Below are 21,324 nucleotides of genomic sequence, written 5' to 3'. Positions count from 1 at the left end.
TCTTTTGAGGGTTGGGGGTTGGGGAGGGATGGCAGGCGGTGGGGAGATTGTGGAGGGATAACATTAGGAGAAATACCTAATGTAGGTGATGGGGGGATGGAGGCAGCAAACCACCATAGCATGTATATACCTATGTAACAATCCTGCAAGATCTGCACATGTACCCCAGAACTTAAAGCAAAATTTAAAAAAAGAAACTTCTCCAAAGCCATGTACTTGCCAAGTGGTGGAGCTGGTTTTGAATCCAGGTCCACTAAATTCCAAAGCCCAAATTATTTTTGATATATTTTGCTAACTATCTCTAACTATAGAAACTTGAAAGCAGTACCAAATTTGTGTTGTAAACTTCTATGTCAATCATAGTTTTCTGCATAGCTCTCTACTTTTTATTAGGTTGGTGCAAAAGTAATTGCCATTAGTTTGAATGGCAAAACTGCAATTGCTTTTGCACCAACCTAATAAAATGAATTGATAATTTTTGATTAATTGGAAAGAACATCAACCTGCTTTTATAATTCAGACTCTGAAACTTGCTAGCTATTTGATCTCAATCGAGCATCTGTAGATGCTCGAATCCTTTGTTTTCTTATCTAGAATTTGTAAATAATAGATGCAACTCATCTAGTAGAATGTCTGGTTCAACAAAAGGCAGTAGTTTTTTTTTTTTTTTTTTTTTTTTTTTTTTTTTTTTTTTTTTTTTGGTGTTGTTTGTTATACTGAGTGGATATTTACCTGGTGACCCTGAAAACAGTTACACCAATTGATGCTAATGTTTTGAACCAGAAAATTAGAAATGTCTCCTTCATAAAAGATCTCATGGAAAAGAAATGGATGATAAATGGTTTCTTCAAACACATAACTACTAGCAACCTGCAAAGCAAATACGTCTGTAAAAGGTTGAAATAACAAATGCATTCCTTTTCTTTCTTGAGCTTAAAATACTTAGGATGAAAATAAATTTGGAGGCTTTTTTGCAGAGGCTTTTTATTCATTTTCTTAAAAAAAAAGTCATGCCATAAATTTACTAGGTCCTAAACTATAAGTTAGGGTAATTTTTAAAGTGGTAGGCCAAATTATATGTATGCTACCTAGAAGCATTTTTTTCTGAAAACATATTTCTCTAAGTAGTGTAAAAATGGGCAATTTCTGAAAAAGCAGAAAAGAAATGTTGTGAGCATTTTTTTGTAGCATTTGATAGGACTCTGGCTGAAGACTCAAATTGTGATCATTCTAGGTAATAAAAATAAGTGAAAGCAAACAAACCTTACCTTGTAGGTATCTTCTCTTTCTCTCCTCTTACTCCTTGGTAGCAGCAAATATGCAGAAGACATTGAAAATTTCAACTGCAGGCTTTTATTGAGTTTTAAATCACTGGAATCTATGCCTAATGAAAATCATTGCACCATGCAACTATAGGAAATCAAACAGGTCAAACACTCTAACCTTGAATTTTAGAATATCTTGTGACCCTCAGAAGTGTTTCCCTATATTGCTCTATAATAGCACCATGGGGAGGGGTGGGAAGTGGGAGAGAGGCAAGTAGTTCACAGTAATCTTTGTCATTTCAAGTCAAGCACAAAAGTCTAGAGTAGATGTTGGCATTTTAACCGTTACCCTCTTTTAAGTTTTCACAGACAAGCATTTGACATCTTAATGAATAAAAGTCTCCCTCTCTCTCTTCCTGTCTCTGGCACTCAGAAACTCTCAATGGACTGAATTTTATATACGAATTTAAGACTTTAATCAAGTAACTCACTCAAAGTTACGTAGCATTTAAGATAGAGACAGAACTCAAACCAAGGCTTTTAACCATCAACCCATTGTCTTTTCCTACATAAAAACCTGAAATAAGAGTTAGTTTTGATAAGAGGATGAATAAAAGGACCATACATACTGGGTCCCTAAGGAGTTTCCAGAAGAATAAAGGACAAGAAGACAAGCCAGTCCACTTTATCCCCCTTCTGCCTGAGCAGCTCAGGCTCTGGGAAAATGAGAGTCAAGATATGCTCTCTGTAGAGCCTGACAAAGTAGGGGAGGCACCTAGGGATGAGTAGCTTTGCACCCCTGTGCCTCAGTGAGGCTGCAGACACTCCATGGGTGCAGATGCCCTCTGAATGTTTCCACCTCTGATGATAATAGCACCCATCTGCCAGGGTTGTTATGAAAGCTAGTTGACCCATATAAAATGCTTAGAACAGGGTCTGGCATAGCAAAAACTTACTAAATTCAGGGTAATACTTTTCACATTTTATCCAAGAAGTTTTATTCCTTTCCATTATAAGAGTGCACACATCCATTAGTACAGATTTGGAAACACTTACATAGTGCTTAATATGTGCCTCACACATGTAAACTAATTTCCTAATAAGCAAATAAGTGTTATTATCATCTTCAATTACAGAGAGGTTGTAAAACTTGTCCAAAGTCATACAGTTGGTTTCAGGACAAAGATTCAATGCCAAGAAAAGCCATGAGTCAAACCACTACCTTATGCTGCTTCTCAATTGAAGAATGAACTAAATATATCTATAATCCCACCACCCAGAGATTAATTTTGTTTCTGTGTTCATTCACCTTCTTCTCCTCCCCCAGTGGTAGTTAATTTTAAAGATAGCTTATTTTACTTTATTTGATTGTTTTACATCATGAGGATCATACTCCATGATTTCAAGGTAGGGAAGTACAGGAACATCTTGCATTAATAACCTACTACCTCCTAGCCATCATGTTGGGTGTCCTGTGTGTACTTCCCAACTTTCTTCCTACTAACCCTGGCAGGTAGATCTTGTTTTCTCCACTTTATAGATGAAAAAAATTTAAGTATTATCTTACAGGCTTCTCACTCAAAAATAACCATGCAACAGAGATTTATTTTGACAGTAATTTAGAAGCAACAGGGACCACATATCTTGCTTCCCCACTGCTGCCCCCAACCCAAACACCAACCTGCACAGTGTTTTAAACAAGCATCTTTTCTTATTGGCTTCTCTTTTCCATTTCTCTCCCCAAAACAGTAGAAGTGGCAGAGGGTCAGTGTGTATGAGCCAACTCATTCGTTAGTACCCTGCCTTGCAATGCATGCAACGCTCTGTCTGTAAGTGCTTCCCTAACCCTGTTGATCCTTGTGACTGCTTCCGCTTCCATGAGTCTCCCACATATCAACATCTTTCTCCGGGGGCACCCACTTTATGTGCAGAAGGAAATTAACTCTTGGCTACACAAATTGGATTTGAGAGGACATTCCTAATCCATTTTAAGTCAACTAGGACTTAAAATTTTAAAAACACAGTGTGATTGAGTATAGACAATTTGGAGGGATGTAGTTAGAATTTTGTGAATATAGTACAGAAACTACAAAAGAGAATCACACTGGACATCTGACTAGATTGAGAGTTTAGAAAATGCATTTTTTAAACTAATGTACATAACGTTATTGAAAATAGGTGTAAACAGCGATGAAATGATAATGATGATAATAAATCCCATTTATCTCAAGTGCTTATTATAACCACTCTAGATAATAATTATACCCCAGAGGAGGAAGATGAAAGTTTGTGTAATTTAAAGCTTAGGTAACTTACAAGCAATTAAAGCTTATAAGTGTCAGAGCTGTGGAACTTTTTTTTTTTTTAATGGACATACTTATTTACCTCTAGAATATAAGCTCCATGAGGGTAAAGATGGTTTTTCTGTTTGGTTCTCTGCTGTGTCCTAGAGGCAAGTGCTTATCATGGATTTACAATTAAGAAGCCTTCAGAGGCCAGGTATGTAGCTCACTCCTGTAATTCCAGCACTTTTGGGGAAACCAAGGTGGGTAGATCACTTGAGGCCAAGAGCTTGGGACCAACCTGGGCAATATAGTGAAACCCATTCTCTACAAGAAATAAAAATATTAGCCAAGCATGGTGACATGTGCCTGTCGTTCTAGCTACTTTGGAGGCTGAGGTGGGAGTATCACTTGAACCTGGGAGATGGAGGCTGCAGTGAGCCATGATCATGCCACTGCATTCCAGCCTGGGTGACAGAGCGAAACTGCATCTCAAAACAAAAGAAGGAGAGGGAGAGGAAGAGGAAGATGATCATGACAAAGGCTCATTATTTTCTTTTAGCATAAAATTAGAGTAGAAACATAAAAAGCCATTGAAATTTTGAACTTTTTCTTCATTCAAGGAAAGGCTGATAAGGACATGGGTTTTCAAGGCAGAAAGTCCTAGGTTCAAGTCCAGCTCATTAATTTACTTCCTGAGTAAACCTTAGCAAGTAACTTTAATTCGTTCAGTTTCCTCAACTGTAATTTGAAAGCTTGGATACTATTTTCAGGCATATATTGATGGTATGCATATATGCATGTATCTATAGCTACACCATCAATATGTGTGTGTGTATATGTGTGTGTGTGTGTGTATGTAAATATATATGTATAATGGGTATATATACATGTAATCAATAGATAGTCAAATATATATATTTAAATAAATATATTCCTTTGGGGGTTGTTTTGAGTATTAGAGAAAAATTTACTTAAATTACTTAACCCATTATAGACATTTTGCTTTTTTTTTGTTTATGTAAGAAATATTAAGGGTAAAAATATGTCATATCCATCAACAATAGTATCAAATTCAAGTTTTAAAATGAGAAAATTCTTGAAAATTTTATATGCTTAAAGTGTTGGGCAAAGAATAGTTATAAGCAAGTCATAAAAGAAGAAATATAAATGGACAATACATACTTATGCAGAACCCTTCAACCTCACTTGTTGCCTGGGAAAGGCAAAATTAAATAATAAAATACTACTATTTTTTCACTAAATATATGGGAAAAATAAAATAATTTGATAGCTTCTTACAATAAAGACAATATGAGAATATGCTTTGTAAATTGTTATGTTTTATGAAAATTAATTAGGCAATATGTATTAAAGATAAAAAGTAAACATACACTTTGACATAGCAATCTTATTTTGGGGATCAATTCTATAAAATTAAAAAAAAGAGCAGAAGATAACATTCTGGATCATAAAACAGCTCTTTTAATATATTTAAAGGATTGAAATCATGATATATTATATGACAACAATAAATTAGAAATTAACAAAAGAAAACATAAAGAATATAACTAAATATTTAAAAATTAACTGACACACTTCTAAATAACTGATCAAAAATAAAATCACAAGAAATATTAGAAAAAATATATATGTATATGTATATATATGTGTGTGTGTGTGTATGGATATATATATATATATATATATATTTTTTTTTTTTTTTTTTTTTTTGAGGCAGAGTGTTACTCTGTTGCCCAGGTAAGAGTGCAGTGGGGCTATCTTGGCTTACTGCAGCCTCCGCCTCCTGGGCTCAAGCAATTCTTCCTCAGCCACCTGAGTAGCTAGTATTATAGGTGTACGCCACGATACCCAGCTAATTTTTGTATTTTTAGTAGAGACAGGGTTTCACCATGTGGCTAAGGCTGGTCTTGAACTCCTGACCTCAAGTCTTCCGCCTACCTTGGCCTCCCAAAGTACTGGGATTACAGGCGTGAGCCACCACACCCAGCCAACCCTTCACCTTTTGATTTCATTCCTAAATGATGCCCGAATCTGTTATTTCATTAAGGATTGTAAAATGGTAGTTTTTCTTATTCTCTTACTCCTTTCACATTAGTTGGAATTCTTCTGTACTATGGGACGTTTTAGTTGGACTCTTTTCCATTAATATCAAGTAGGGCTGTTTTATCATCTGCATAGGCAAGGCAGGATAAATGTGTAATTCTTTTCACTGTGAATTTTGAGAATAAGGAATTGATGCTCTAGTTACTACTAGTATTTCATGTTTGATGCTCTTTCAAATGAAATGTTTTCTTGATTTTATTTTTGAGTTGTTCATTGCCAGTATATAGAAATACAATTGAATTTTGTACATTGATCTTGCAACCTTGGTAAACCCTTGAGTTTTAGTAGTTTGTTTCTTTTCTTCCAACTTTTTAGTTCAGAGGTACATGGGCAGGATGTGCGGGTTAGTTACATAGGTAAAGGTATCCCATGGTGGTTTGCTGCACAGATCATCCCATCACCTAGGTATTAAGCCCAGCATCCATTAGCTGTTCTTTCTGATGTTCTTCCCCTCCTCCTGCCCCCCCCACCCCGTTTTTTTCTTTTCTGTTTATTTTTTAAGAGACAGAGTCTTGCTCTATTGCCCAGGCTAGAGTGCAGTGGCACCATCATAGCTCACTGAAGCCTTTCAACTCCTGGGAACAAGTGGTCTTCCCATCTGAGTCTCTCCAGCAGCTGGGACTACAGGCTCACACTACCACATCTAGCTAATATCTATTTTTTTGTAAGAGATGCAGTCTTTTTATGTTGCCGGGGTTGATCTTGAACTCTTGGACTCAAGTGATACTCCCACCTTGACCTCCCAAAGTGTTGGGATTGTAGGCATGAGCCACTGCACCTGGCTGAGTTTTAGTAGTTTTTTTAAAAATGGATTTCTTAGTATTTTTATATACAAGATCATGTAATCTGAGATTAAAGATAGTTTTGCTTCTTCCTTTCCAATATAGGTGCCTTTAATTTCCTTTCTTTTCTTTTCTTTTTTTAGACATGGCTCCCTCTGTTGCTCAGGTTGGAGTGCAGTGGCATGATCATGGCTTACTGCAATCTCAACCTCATGGGCTCGAGCAGTCCTCCCACATGAGCCTCCCAAGGCTGGGACTACAGGCACATGCCCAACTAATTTTTTTTTTTAGACAGTGTCTTGCTCTGTTGCCCAGGCTGGAATGCAGTGGGACAATCTTGGCTCACTGCAACCTTCGCCTCCCAGGTTCAAGTGATTCTCTTGCCTCAGCCTCCTGAGTTGGTGGGATTACAGGTGTGCACCACCATGTCCAGCTAATTTTTGTATTTTTGGTGGAGATGGGTTTTCACCATGTTGGCCAGGCTGGTCTCAAACTCCCAACCTCAGGTGATCTGCCTGCCTCAGCCTCCAAAAGTGCTGGGATTAAAGGCATAAGCCTGGCCCCCAGCAATTAAATTTTTTTTTTTTTTTTTTTTTTTACAGAGACAGGATTTTGCCATGTTGACCAGGCCTGGCTCAAGCAATCTTCCTGTCTCAGCCTTCCAGTGTTGGGGTTACAGGCGTGAGACACTGCACCTGGCCTTTAATTTCTTTTCTTTTCTTTTTTCCTTTCCTTTCCTTGCCTTCCCTTTTCCCATTTCCCTTCTCCNTTTTTTGAGATGGAGTCTTGCTCTGTCACCCAGGCTGGAGTACAGTGTCATGATCTTGGCTCTCTGCAACCTCCACTTCCTGGGTTCAAGTGATTCTCCTGCCTCAGCTTCCTAAGTAGCTAGGATTACAGGTGTGTGCCACCATACCCCACTTATTTTTGTATTTTTTTAGTAGAGATGGGGTTTCACCATGTTGGCCAGTTTGGTCTCGAACTCCTGACCTCAAGCGATCTACCTGCCTTAGTCTCCCAAAGTGCTAGGATTACAGATGTGAACTACCACATCTAGCTGATATTTTGAATCAAATAGAAATGAAAACAAAATATTAGATTTCATGGATGTACGCACCAAAATTTTTGTAACATTTGTAACATGAAAAACCTACATTAGAGAAAATTTAAAAGATCTCAAAAAATTATCTAAGCTTTCACTAGAAAAAAAAATCTCTAAGTAGAATAAAAGAAATAATGAAGATGAATGAAAGCAAAAAATCAAAATTAGACAAACAATAGAGAAGAGAGTGAAACTAAAAGCTGGCTTATTGAAATGGGTATATTTCACCGACTATAAACTATGCCTCAATAAAACTTATTAAAACAAACAAAAAACACTTTATCCAAGGAGAGATATATGGTGATTTTTAAAGATAAAAACAAATCAAAAATAAACATAAAATTAAGGGTGCAATAGGATTGTTCCTCTGTAACAGATTATTGATACATTACAGTACATTAAATAGATGTAACATTACGTAGCTTTTAAAAAAGTGTTACATCCATATCATTGGTCTTGAACTATATTCATGACATTTTGTGGAAATCCAAAGGGATATGTGATATATACACTCCTTTTATCATTAGGAAGATATCAACTATCTATATAGAAACATAATTAATGTTTATTATTTTAGAATGCTGAGACTGAAAGTAGAGAACAGGAGAGTTTATTATGTTTTTTATTAATGCATTTGTGCATTTTTTTACAAACTGATATATTACTTTTACAATTCAAAATATTTTAATAAAATTTAAGAAAGAAAAGTAAAAAAATTGCCTCTTTCTAAAGGGCTTCTATTTTTAATATTACTACTATAAGTAGTCATTTATAGTGCTTATGTATTTACACTGTTCTGCAAATCCATTTGCATTTTATTTTAGTTGGTTTTCATGACAGACTCTCACTAGACCATGATCCACTGGAAGGCAGGGCAATTCATATTTATCTTCTCCACTCTGGGACCATTCATTTGTCCACACTTTACTGAGTACCTACCAAGTGCTAGTCATACAATGAGCATATTTTCCAGTATGTAGTAGACCCTCAATGCCTCTGAATTGCTGAATGAATTCAGATATGTTATTTGATGGGAGCAAAACAAAGGCATTGAATGAATATACTGCTTGCCCCTCTAACAACAGTTTTAAATAATGAAAGACTATACTGTAATATCTGTCCACTCATCCTATGGTTTAAAGTGGAATTTGGCTCTGCAATTTGAGTGTGAAAAGGGAATTTGATAAATGAAAAATTACATAAAAATCCAATTTAAATTTTTTTAAAAAGAAGCCTTATGTTCTATATTTGATGCTCACTGCTCCCTCCCACGTCTTTAAGACTGTAATAATTCCCACATCCTTAAGATTCGTAATCATAAATCACAAACCTAGTAGAATTTACCTTTGGCAAAGTTTAATTATATAAACCTATCAGTATCCAGGAAGGGGAAGTTCAATCCTTATAAGCCTGTGTGCAAAAATCGTTTAACCCTTGAGATGGAACATGACAGGCCTGATGGCCCTAAAGATGCTAAACTCATATCCATAATCACTGTCTGTACATATAACCTCAGTTTCATAAATGATATTGTATTAGTCTGTACTCATGGTGCTAATAAAGACATAAGCGAGACTGGGTAATTTTTAATGGAAAGAGGTTTGATTGACTCACAGTTCCAGATGGATGGGGAGGCCTCACAATCATGGCTGAAGGCAAATGATGAGCAAAGCCATGTCTTACGTGGTGGCAGGCAAGAGGCCTGTGCAGGGTAACTGCCCTTTCATAAAACCATCAGTTCTTGTGAGACTTATTCACTATCACAAGAACAGCATGGGAAAACCTGCCTCCATGATTCAATCACCTCTGTGGAGATTGTGGGAACTACAATTCAAGATGAGATTTGGGTTGGGACAGCAAAACCATATCAGATATGCAGTAACACAGTGAAAACCCAGCACTCCCCACAGCCCGCAAGTAAACATAGCATCGTGTTTAAAATATGGATTTCAGAGCCTGTCTGATTTTGGAGTGCAAGCCCCATCATTTACTGTCTCTGTGCTCTTGGGTAAATTAATCTCTTTGTGTCTTAGTTTTTATCTCTGAAAACTGAGAATAATGAAAGTATCCACCTCATAGGGTGATATAAGAGTTAATGAATTAATAGTTGTGAATTTCTATAAACAATTCTTGACTCAAGGGAAGTGTTTGATAAATAAAGAAAAATACCACTGTGGCCAGCCAGCTGGGCCTGATTTATATGTCTACTAATGAACATCTTAGGAAAGCTGGCACATGGAGGGGGTTGGGGAACATAATCTTGGACCTAACTTAACTTCTGTCCCACTTAGCCTTGATATTTTTACCTCCCTGCTTGTAACCAAGGGTGCCTACTCTAGAAACACCAATTAAAGAAACTTCTAAATGAAAATGTTCTGAAGAAGAAAATGTAAACGAGGCTGCCCCTTGCCAAATTTCTTCATTCTAGGATTCTGGGGCTGGGACTTTGTCACAAATTTGAGCAATGGTGTTATAAAACAGACTGACAAGGCTGTGAATTGCAACACTACATCAAACTGGAGTCCTAAGCTGTTATACTTTTTTTTTTTTTTTTTTTTGCTTTGGGTTTTTACCCCATATGCTTACCATTTCTGCAGATGTACTTTCATGCATTGAGATTCCTATTTCCCAGGGAAAAAAAATTACCGAGGTTTAAATTGGTCAGGATTTGCTGTCTTAGGGCAAGTGTATTAACGACATTTGGGAATTAACAGGGTGAGAGCTGCAGGAAAATATCTATGTCTCTCTTTGCTCCATTCCCTTTCCAAAATCTTCCTGTAGAAGCATTATTTTAGTCTATTTTTTTATTTTATTTTGTTTTATTTTACTTTTTGAGATGGAGTCTCACTTTGTCACCCAGACTGAAGTGCAATGGTGCGATCTCGGCTCACTGCAACCTCTGTCCCCAGGGTTCAAGCAGTTCTCCTGCCTTAGCCTCCCAAGTGGCTGGGATTACAGGAGTGCACCACCACACCTGGTGGTGGTTAATTTTTGTATTTTTTTTTTTAGTAGAGACAGGGTTTTGCCATGTTGGCTAGGCTGGTTTCAAACTCCTGACCTCAAGTGATCTGCCTGCCTCGGCCTCCCAAAGTGCTGGGATTACAGGCATGAGCCATTGTGCCTGGCCTCTATTTCAGTTTTTTAATTATCATTTGACTTCTTCTGAGGGAACAATGCCTTGTTTATCCTTTAACAATAAATGGTAACCACAATAATGACAACAGGTAATATTTACTACACGTCAGATATTGTGCTGAGTTCTTTATGTGCATTATTGTATTTAACACTTGCAATAATACTAGCTGTTACTTTTATTTCAATTTAATAGGTGGGAAAGCTGAGGCTGAAAAAAAAAATAACTAGCTCAAGATCAGTCACGTGGGTAATTGTCACAGTCAGGTTTGGGACCAAGGTTTGTCCAGCTTTGAAGAGCATGCTGTTGGTTGGTAGGCACCCTATGGTTCTCATATGGGATAAGGCTTTGTGCTATATATCTAGATAAGAGCTCAAAAAAATGAAGAGCCTCTCTCTGCTCAGAGGCAACTGGATAGAAAGAGCATGATTAAGAGAAGCATGTGACAGCAGCTCAATAGGGTAATTTGTGTTCTCCACTTTTAAAGAATATATATATATATATATATATATATATATATATGTATATGTATGCACTCCTTTGTATCATTTTTGTTATTATAATTTACTAGTTTTATGTTGAAAGCATTTCAGAATAATAGGGCAGCAGGAAGTTTGTTGTATCACAGTTAGAAAGATTATGAAGGAAAAACATTTTCAAACCACATTGGCTGGTCTTGCTGGCCACAGAAGTTGTTCAATGGTGGATAACTACAAAGTCATGGGAGGGCCTAGACTATTGTTTAAAGGATTTGGATAGATCTGGATCTGCTCCTTAAGTTTCACGGCCCTCGGACAAGGGATTCAACTTCTTTGTTCTTAATTTCCCTCTCTGTGAAATGGAGGTAATAGTGAAGTCACACAAATCAGTGTATATGAAAGCATGGTTAGGACATAAGGCACGCTACTCATGTAAATCGCAATCTGATTCTTTTCCCGTTAGGTCTAAGGCGTTGGGAACAGTATAGATTCATGTTCTTACTGAGCCATAGCAAGTAGATGAGAGATACATAAAATAGATGTACAAGAAGAATAAAAAGGAGGCGTATTTCCCTTGAACAACACAAAATGTAGCACAGTCACTCTTCTGACACCACACACTGCCCCTTTTCTAATGCCCTGGGTGAGAACTGACAATTTATTGGGAGGAGAAAAATGGGGCAGAGAACTAGAGCCACTCAGATGGATGGAGATATGGCTGAGAGGAGCCAGGGAAGGTTTAGCTTCGGGGATGAAGGAGAAAGATTTTTGAAGGATGTTTAAAAGAGCCTGAAGGTACAAAAGGAAGATTTACCTAGGTAGAGTTTGTATTGTGATGCATAATTTAATTAAACTTTGATTTTACTGTCTGTTATGAACAGAATGTTTTATGAAGTCCCAATCTTCGGTGTAATGGTATTTGGAGACAGGGCCTTTGGGAGGTGATTAGAGTTGGAGAAAGTCATGAGGGTGAAGCCTTCATGATGAGTTTTGTGCCCATCTAAGAAGATATACCAGGGTACTCCCTCTCTCTCTTTCTCTTTTTCTTTCTGTCCCTGCTATGTAAGGACAAAGGAAAAAGGTGATGGACTGCCAGCCAAAAAGAGCGATTTCACCAGAAGCTAGCCATTCTGGTACCCTGTCTTGGACTTTCAGCCTCCAGAACCATGAGGAAATGCATTTCTGTTGAAGTCACTCAGTCTCTGGTCTTTCGTTATGGCAGCCTGAGTGGACTAAGACATTGTCACAAAAGTCAGGTAAATTTTGCAAAATATAATCAAGCCAATCACTGTATTTGTTCCCAAATATGGCAGATATGCAGTGGAAGACAACCACTTGTATGAAAACTTGACAAATATGAATTTATCTCTCTTGCACTTAGAATCGTCTCTTATATGGAATCTCCCCTACTGTTCAATCCTTTCTCTCTCCTTTTTCACTGTAAATATAATTTACTCTACATAGTTTAGATTTGCTAATTTTTGATTTTCAGTAAGAAAGAATTTATTTTTATATTTTATTTTATTTTATTTATTTTATTTTTTTCTATTTATTTATTTTATTGCATTTTAGGTTTTGGGGTACATGTGAAGAACATGCAAGATTGTTGCATAGGTACACACGTGGCAGTGTGATTTGCTGCCTTCCTCCCCATCACCTACATCTGGCATCTCTCCACTTGCTATCTCTCCCCAGCCCCCACCCCCCACCGTCCCTCCCCTATTTCCCCCCAACTGACCCCAGTGTGTAGTGCTCCCCTCCCTGTGTCCATGTGTTCTCATTGTTCAACACCCGCCTATGAGTGAGAACATGCGGTGTTTGATCTTCTGCTCTTCTGTCAGTTTGCTGAGAATGATTTTTTCCAGGTTCATCCATGTCCCTACAAAGGACCCAAACTTATTGTTTTTGATGGCTGCATAATATTCCATGGCGTATATGTGCCACATTTTCCCTATCCAGTCTATCATCGATGGGCATTTGGGTTGGTTTCAGGTCTTTGCTATTGTAAACAGTGCTGCAATGAACATTCATGTTCACGTGTCCTTATAGTAGAATGATTTATAATCCTTTGGATATATACCCAGTAATGGGATTGCTGGGTCAAATGGAAGTTCTATTTCTAGGTCCTTGAGGAATCGCCACACTGTCTTCCACAATGGTTGAACTAATTTACACTCCCACCAACAGTGTAAAAGTGTTCCTATTTCTCCAGAATTTACAAAGAACTAAAACAGATTTACAAGAAAAAAACTAACAAGCCCATTCAAAAGTGGGCAAAGGATATGAACAGATACTTTACAAAAGAAGACATACATGAGGACAACAAACATATGAAAAAATGCTCATCATCACTGGTCATCAGAGAAATGCAAATCAAAACTACATTGAGATACCATCTCATGCCAGTTAGAATGGCAATCATTAAAGAATATTTTTAAGCATAAGACCTGCTAGGTCTAAATACCTAATAACCTCCCTACCCCTACACAGGAGGATTTGCTGACTACCTATTAAAGATTAGATTTTGAAAAGATGACTTTAATTTTAAAATCAAAATTACAATAAAAATAGATCTAATGTCTATTTTACCTTTGAAATTAATAATGAAAGAATCTTCTCCTCCCTTGAATGTGGAGTTTATCTATCAATAAAAAAATGTGATTGGTGATATACATGTATTCCAATAACCCTCACTTATTAGCCTCAGAGCAATTGTCAGTTTTCAAAAGGACACGAGAAAATGCCAGCAGGACTGATGTGTAAGAAATCGACAGTGATGGTAATGAAAAAGGCATTTTATTGTCTACAGATTATAAATTATCTTTCACTGCATCTTTCTTCCTATGATTTTTTTAAAATACAGTGACTGAATGTCAGATTCTCAGGAGTAAAAAAGAAAAAGAAGGCTTCAACTAAAATGTCCAGTGCCTCTACCATGATAAGTTACTTCTGACAGGTTGACATCACTGATTGATCATGGCTTGAGAACCACCTACTTTCTTGCCTGGAAACTTAACCTTCAGATTTTGGTAGCAATGAAGATTGACTTTGTGCTTCTCATAGCACAGTTGGAGTAACTCAAAGAGGAGAATTGCAGATTTTACCTTATTGTGCTAGTAAAGAAACTGATTTAGAGACCTGTTTGCAGAATGCTATTTTAACCATATTATAGTCCAAAATTGGATGCTCTTTTTGAGACAGGATGAAATTTGATCCCTTTGTCAATGACAACAGTGCTTTCATAGCTCACAGGACAGAAGGTTGTGTGTGGTAGGTGATTCCTCAAAATTTCTCAGCAGCTTTAAAGAAAACAAAATCAGCTCTCAGGTAATGTGATTATGAGGAGACTCAAGACCATCTGCTCTGCACTCCTCTGCCTTCAGTCAAGAGCCTGACTTGATCATCACAGAAATACACCTCTCTTTCAATGCTTCTAATAAGCTGACTTTCTACGTTGTGCAGGTCCAGCTCATTCCTTATAGCAGAGCTGCAGAAAGCTTCTAGAGGCCATCTAATTGACCACACTGACTCTCAGCGGGGCCACCCATTTATCTTGTTGCAATTTAAGTCCAATTTCTCTTTCTTTAGTGTGGAAGGCAAGTAACTTTTTCTGTATTATAAATCCCCTTGACTAGAAGGCAATTCTGAAAATAGCTTTCATTGTTTTTTTCTTCTTCTTCAAGCACAGTGATTCTAAATTCTGTAAGCTTTCTTCTCATGGGCCCTGACTTCTCCCTTGAATGCAAACAGCCTTATACCCCATTTAGAAGGCACAGAGTGGCAAGTTGAATAAAAAATAAGACCCAATCTTTCGCTGTCTTCAAGAGATCCATCTCATATGTAACGAAACCCATAGGTTCAAAGGCATGGAGAAAAACCTATCACATACAAGGAAAATGAAAAAGAGCAAGGGTCACTATTTTAGTAACACATAAGACAGACTTTAAACCAACAACAGTAAAAAAAGAAAATAAGGCCATTATATAATAATAAAGGATTCAATTTAACAAGAAGACTTAACTGTCTTAAATTATGTATCTGATATTGGAGCACCCAGGCTCATCAAACAAGTACTTCTAGACCTATGCAAAAGACTTAGATAGCCACATAATATTAATGAGAAACTTCAACACCTCACTGACAGTGTTAGATCATTAGGGCAGAAAACTAACAAAGAAATTCTGGACTTAAATTTGACGCTTGACCAATTGAACCTAATGAACAGCTGCAGAATGCTCCACCCCGCAAGCACAGAATATACATTCTTCTCATTTGCACATGAAACATACTCCAAGATGGGTCACATGCCTAGCCATAAAGCAAGACTCAAAAAACTCAAAATCATACTAAGGATTTTCTTAGACCACAGTGGAATAAAAGTAGAAATCTATGTCAAGAAGATTCTCTTAAACCCACACAATTACATGGAAACTAAACAACTTCTTCCTGAATAACTTAGGAAACAACAAAATTAAGGTAGAAATAAAAAAATCATTTGAAATAAATAAAAACAGAGACACAACATACCAAAATCTCTGGGATGTAGCAAAAGCAGTGTTAAGAGGAAAGTTTATAGTGCTAAATGCCTACATCGAGAAGACAGCAAGATCTCCAATTAATAATCTAACATCACACCTCGAGGAATTAGAAAAATAAGAACTAATCCCAAAGCTGTCAGATGAAAAGAAATAACTAAAAACAGAACTAAATGAAACTGAGACCTGAATATTCTGTAAAAAGGATCAACAAAATGAAACTTGGTTATTTGGAAGGATAAACAAGATTGATATACTACTAACTAGATGAACAAAGTGAAAAAGAAGATTTAAATAAACACAATCAGAAATAACAAAGGTGACATTATAGTTGATCCAACAGAAATACAAAAGATCCTCAGAGATGATTAACGAGAACATCTAGAGGAAAGGAATACATTCTTGGAAACATACAACATCCTAAGATTGAATCAAAAAGAAGTTGAAACCCTGAGCAAACAATGAATCCTCAAATTAAATAGTAATAAAAAACCTACGAACTAAAAAAGCCCTTGGCCAGATAGGTGGATTCACAGATGAAATCTACCAGGTCTACAAAGAAGAGCTGGTACCAATCTTACTAAAATAATTCCAAGGGCCGGGTGCAGTGGCTCAAGCCTGTAATCCCAGCACTGTGGGAGGCCGAGGCGGGTGGATCACGAGGTCAAGAGATCGAGACCATCCTGGTCAACATGGTGAAACCCTGTCTCTACTAAAAATACAAAAAATTAGCTGGGCATGGTGGCGCGTGCCTGTAATCCCAGCTACTCAGGAGGCTGAGGCAGGAGAATTGCGTGAACCCAGGAGGCGGAGGTTGCGGTGAGCCGAGATCGCGCCATTGCACTCCAGCCTGGGTAACAAGAGTGAAACTCCATCTCAAAAAAAAAAAATAATAATAATAATAATAATAATTATTCCAAAAAATTGAGAGCACATTCTATGAAACCAACCTCAGCCAGATACCAAAATCAAGCAAAGACACAATGAAAAAGGAAAACTACAGGCTAATATCTCTGATGAACATAAAAATCCTAACAAAATACTTTCAAACTGAATCCAGCAGCTTATTAAAAAGTTAATTCACCATAATCAAGTAAGTGTTATTCTTGGGATGTAAGGTTGGTTCAACACAGACAAATCAATAATGTAATTCACTACATAAACAGAATTAAAAACAAAAACTCTATGGTCATCTAAATAGATACAGAAAATCTTTCAATAAAATCCAACATCCCTTCATAATAAACACTCTTAACAAATTAGGTATTGTAGGAACATATATCAAAATAATAAGAGCCATCTGTGACAGACCCACAGCCAAGATCATAGTAAATGGGCAAAAGCTGGAAGAATCATAGAACTGGAACAAGAAAAGGATGCTTATTCTCACCACTCTTATTCAACATAGTACTGGAAATCCTAGCTAGAGTGATCAGGCACAAAAAAGAAATAAAAGTCATCCAATAAAAAAGAAGTCAAATTATGTCTTTGCTGATGATATGACTCTATGCATAGAAAACCCTAAAGACTCCATGAAAAGGCCTCTAGATCATATAATTCAATCTATGAACTGTCTGTGGCTTTTCAAGACCTTTCTAGAGTTGTGGTTGTACTTAACCGAAGATAGCTATGATGACTGTGTCTCAACAATTACCGCAAGTATAGCTTGCTGAGAAGGCCCTCTTTCTAACTGGACTGCTTAGACCTGGAGCCCCTTAAATCAGTAAAGTTATGCAGTGCTCCTGTCTCTAAAAGCATTCCCTGCTGAAATGCATGCAGTAACTGGAAAGGAAGGGAGAGTGTTGTTCATGAAGACCTATGTGGCAGATGAACATTCTACATTAACTGGCTAACAGTATGGTATAGGAGGAAAAGGCATGGTTCAGTGCAAAGAACCCTGGACTGGGAGTCAGCAGACAGGCTATGGCATCTTCTACCCTTACCACTCATCAATTTGGTAATCTAGGACATGCATGTGTTTAAGCCTTGGGTCTCTTGTTGGCATCAAGAGATAATAGATGTTATTTATGACAGATGGTATTTATGATTCTACTCAGCTCTGGAATTTAGAATTACACAACTATTAATATGAAGCAGGACTCTAAAAGGATATAGTATAAATTTTATTTCCAAGGCAAAAATGGTTGGTTAAGACTACAACAGGAGTCACTTGTGTTTACAGGACTGCCATGGTGGAGAGCCGTGAATGTCTGGGAATAAAATGAAGATACTGAATACTTGAAAACCGAGGAGGTGAAGTGAGAGGGGGGTTCTCATTTTGTCTAGAGAATCAGCCAGTGTTGAAGATAATGTCTGAACTTTCCTTTGCTCCCTTACATAAGCACAGCTGTGCTGAAATAGATCTCAATGATACTGAGGACATTTAGTGTTTACCTAATATATGCCTTAGAGGAAAATATTTTGTCCAAGGCAAAATCATCTACTCCTCTAGAGTTATGAAGATGATAAATATCCTGGCAGAAAGGTTGATGATTCTCTAACAATTCTATAGTGAACCCAAGAGACAACTAGGATTTAGAATTATCTTTCCTTTGATTTCAAAACAGGTAACTCCAAAGAGTTTAGCAACCATAGAGGTTTTGACTTTATTGCTTTTGTCAGTGGTATCAGGAAGTGATAGAGGAGACTCAAATGAAACAAAAAAAAGTCCCTGAACCTTCAACTTAATGACTTTGTCCTCCTTTAACAGTTAAAATCAATATAGCATAGTGATTAGGAGTATGCTTTCTGGACTCAACTAAGTCTGCTTTGGAGTACTGACTTTCCCCATTTATAGGAGTCTCATTTCAGGCAAGGCTTAGGCTTTCCAGCTTCTGTTTCTCCTCCTATGTCAAATAAAGTTAATAATAGTGTCTATCACATAGGGTTGTCATATAGATTAAATAGTAAAAAGTTCTTAATCTAATGCCCGGCATATGATCAGTGCGCAATAAATGATCATCACCATCATCATCATCATCATTATTATGAACTTTACCTTCCATGGGGATAAAGTGATACCAATGTGGTCCTAAATTGTACAAACATGCGTCTGAGCAAAGAAGTGCAGTCTTAGAATATGCTTCCCATTTCTGGCTGCAGGACATGGCTCTTGAAAATAAGCTGAAATGTGACAAATATAAATCTTGCAGAAATAGGTAGAGAACTGCTTCAAGCTAGATTCCCAAGCCAGGCCAGTGTCTGATATTAAAGTTTCCCTACAGTCATGTAGAAGTATTATTACTTTATATTGCTTTGGAAACAAAAGCTGAGACCCGTGTCCTCAAAGTACCTTTGAGGTTATGTTGATTGGTCCAGGCAATCTCATCTTCTGATGGAGCCATTGCTTTAATCATTGTGAGGCAAAAGGCTGAGAATAAAGAGACGACCGATTGGCCTGTGTACTAACACCCTAGCTTGTTTCAATTTTTATAAAAAGCAATAGAAAAAATGAATTTTACCATGTTTATGAATCCAGTCCTCTGTAGAAAAAGTCACTGTAATTATAATGGCCTATAGGACATGTAAATAATATTACATCAGATACCAACATATCAAAAAAGTAAAGTGCTTTATATAGGGGAGGTTGTGATAAGTTGAAATATTGTATTGTTGAGTGAAATAATATATGAGAGTTGAGCATAGGTTTTTCATTCTTACTACAATATTTCTGTCAAGTCAAAGTTCATGTTTAAAAAAATTTTGTATACTTAAGTTCTAGCTGCAAAAATGACATCTGTGTTTGTACAACACAACCGATATCATTTGAATTTATTAATATAAAGGATTTTACACCTAGAAGAAACTCAAATAATCAATCTACTAAGCAGCTGGGAAAATATAATAAATAATCTGTCTTTCAATGACATTTATATCTCTTTTTCTTTCAGCAATGGCAGACTAAATAGGCAAATGGACTTTTTTATGGTTATAGTCTAGAAGCAGCTTTGAAACTGCTTTTATTGGAAGCTCTTTTTAAATACATTGGATTGAATATCATCTAATCAACTGATCTACATTTTATGATGGAAAGGTTTTAAGCCATTTTAGAAAAAACAAATCCCCAGTATACAAGGGTGTTTAAATGTAAATAAAAGCCAAAAGTGTTTTTTTTTTAAATGGAGAACATTTTAGTAAAATGATTTTGGCATAAAGCATTTAAATCTATATTTTGCTTCTAGAAATACTTGTTCTAATACACAAAGCAAAAGAAATATAAGAGCAAAAAATTAAAGGGGCTAGAAGTTTTCAGCTTGAAGGAAGGAAAATTAAGAAAAAAATCTAATTAAAATCTTTACATTTTGAAACATTTTGACCAAGAGAATGGAGACACATTGTTTTCTTTCTTCATTTACTTCAATAATGCTTTAGAACTTTAAAAATATAAAGAACCTATGAATTTACAACATGGAGGTCTTTGGTTGAATAGAAGGCACCATTTGCTGTTGGTGAGAGTTTTTTGTTTGTTTGTTTGTTTGTTTTTGTTTTGTTTTTATTGCATTTTAGGTTTTGGAGTACATGTGAAGAACATGCAAGATTGTTGCATAGCTACACACGTGGCAGTGTGATTTGCTGCCTTCCTCCCCATCACCTATATCTGGCATTTCTCCCCATGATATCTCTACCCAACTCCCCACCCCCCGCTGTCCCTCCCCTATTTCCCAACAGACCCCAGTGTGTAGTGTTCCCCTCCCTGTGTCCATGTGTTCCCCTCCCTGTGTCCATGTATTCTCATTGTTCAACACCTACCTATAAGTGAGAACATTTGGTACTTGATTTTCTGCTCTTGTGTCAGTTTGCTGAGAAACATGGGTTAGAGAGTCGACAGGAATTTGAAATCCTCTCGTGAAGTCTTTTGAAATCTGACAGATTCATTTTCTCCAATTGGCTAGAGTTGCTCAGTTGTAACATCTCCAAATCCATTCCCGTCCTCTTCAAATTCTTCTAGCTCAATTTGCTGTTTGGCAAAGTGTATTCGTTTCTCCAAAAAGTGAGTTTTCAGCTTAGGGAAGGATTAGTTGAAAAGCAATTCTTCCTAACTTTTATGTCTTGTGGTCAAAGGAAAAGCTGACTGTCCTTCAAATCCGTTGAAATCCATCACAGTCAAAAGGAACATGGACAAGTGATTGTGTTTCTCAACACTTCTTGTACATTTTAGGGGGATGTATCTCATAGCAACAATTCTCTCATTGCTCGTGGCTTTAATTTTTTCCCCCCAGTCCACAGATAAACTGAGATAAAATATCAGCCAGGGACTAGGGAACATCATGCAGACTGGTGACACTGTGCAGCAGATCCAGTGACTCAACCAAAATAAAAGATAACCTGGATCCACACAGTTTTCCTTCCATTCATCTACCAATATAAAATGATTTACACATTTTTTTTCAAAATGTTGCTTAATTCAAAATAGGAGTTCATGTAAATTCAAATGTAGATTTCCTTTTTGTGAAGGACACATACAATCATTTGATGTCAAAGTTGGATCTCTAACTTTTACCTTATCTGATTCTGTTTTTCTTAGGGATAGCGGTCCTTGTGTACAGTCCTGGTGTATCTTCTCTTTGAGGATACTTGTTCTAATGACAATGGGGGAAAAAAAGGCAAGATGGATGAAAA

Source organism: Cebus imitator, unplaced genomic scaffold (assembly GCF_001604975.1).
Source record: "Cebus imitator isolate Cc_AM_T3 unplaced genomic scaffold, Cebus_imitator-1.0 Scaffold18, whole genome shotgun sequence".
Classification (NCBI taxonomy): domain Eukaryota; kingdom Metazoa; phylum Chordata; class Mammalia; order Primates; family Cebidae; genus Cebus; species Cebus imitator.
This window is presented reverse-complemented; position numbering follows the sequence as displayed.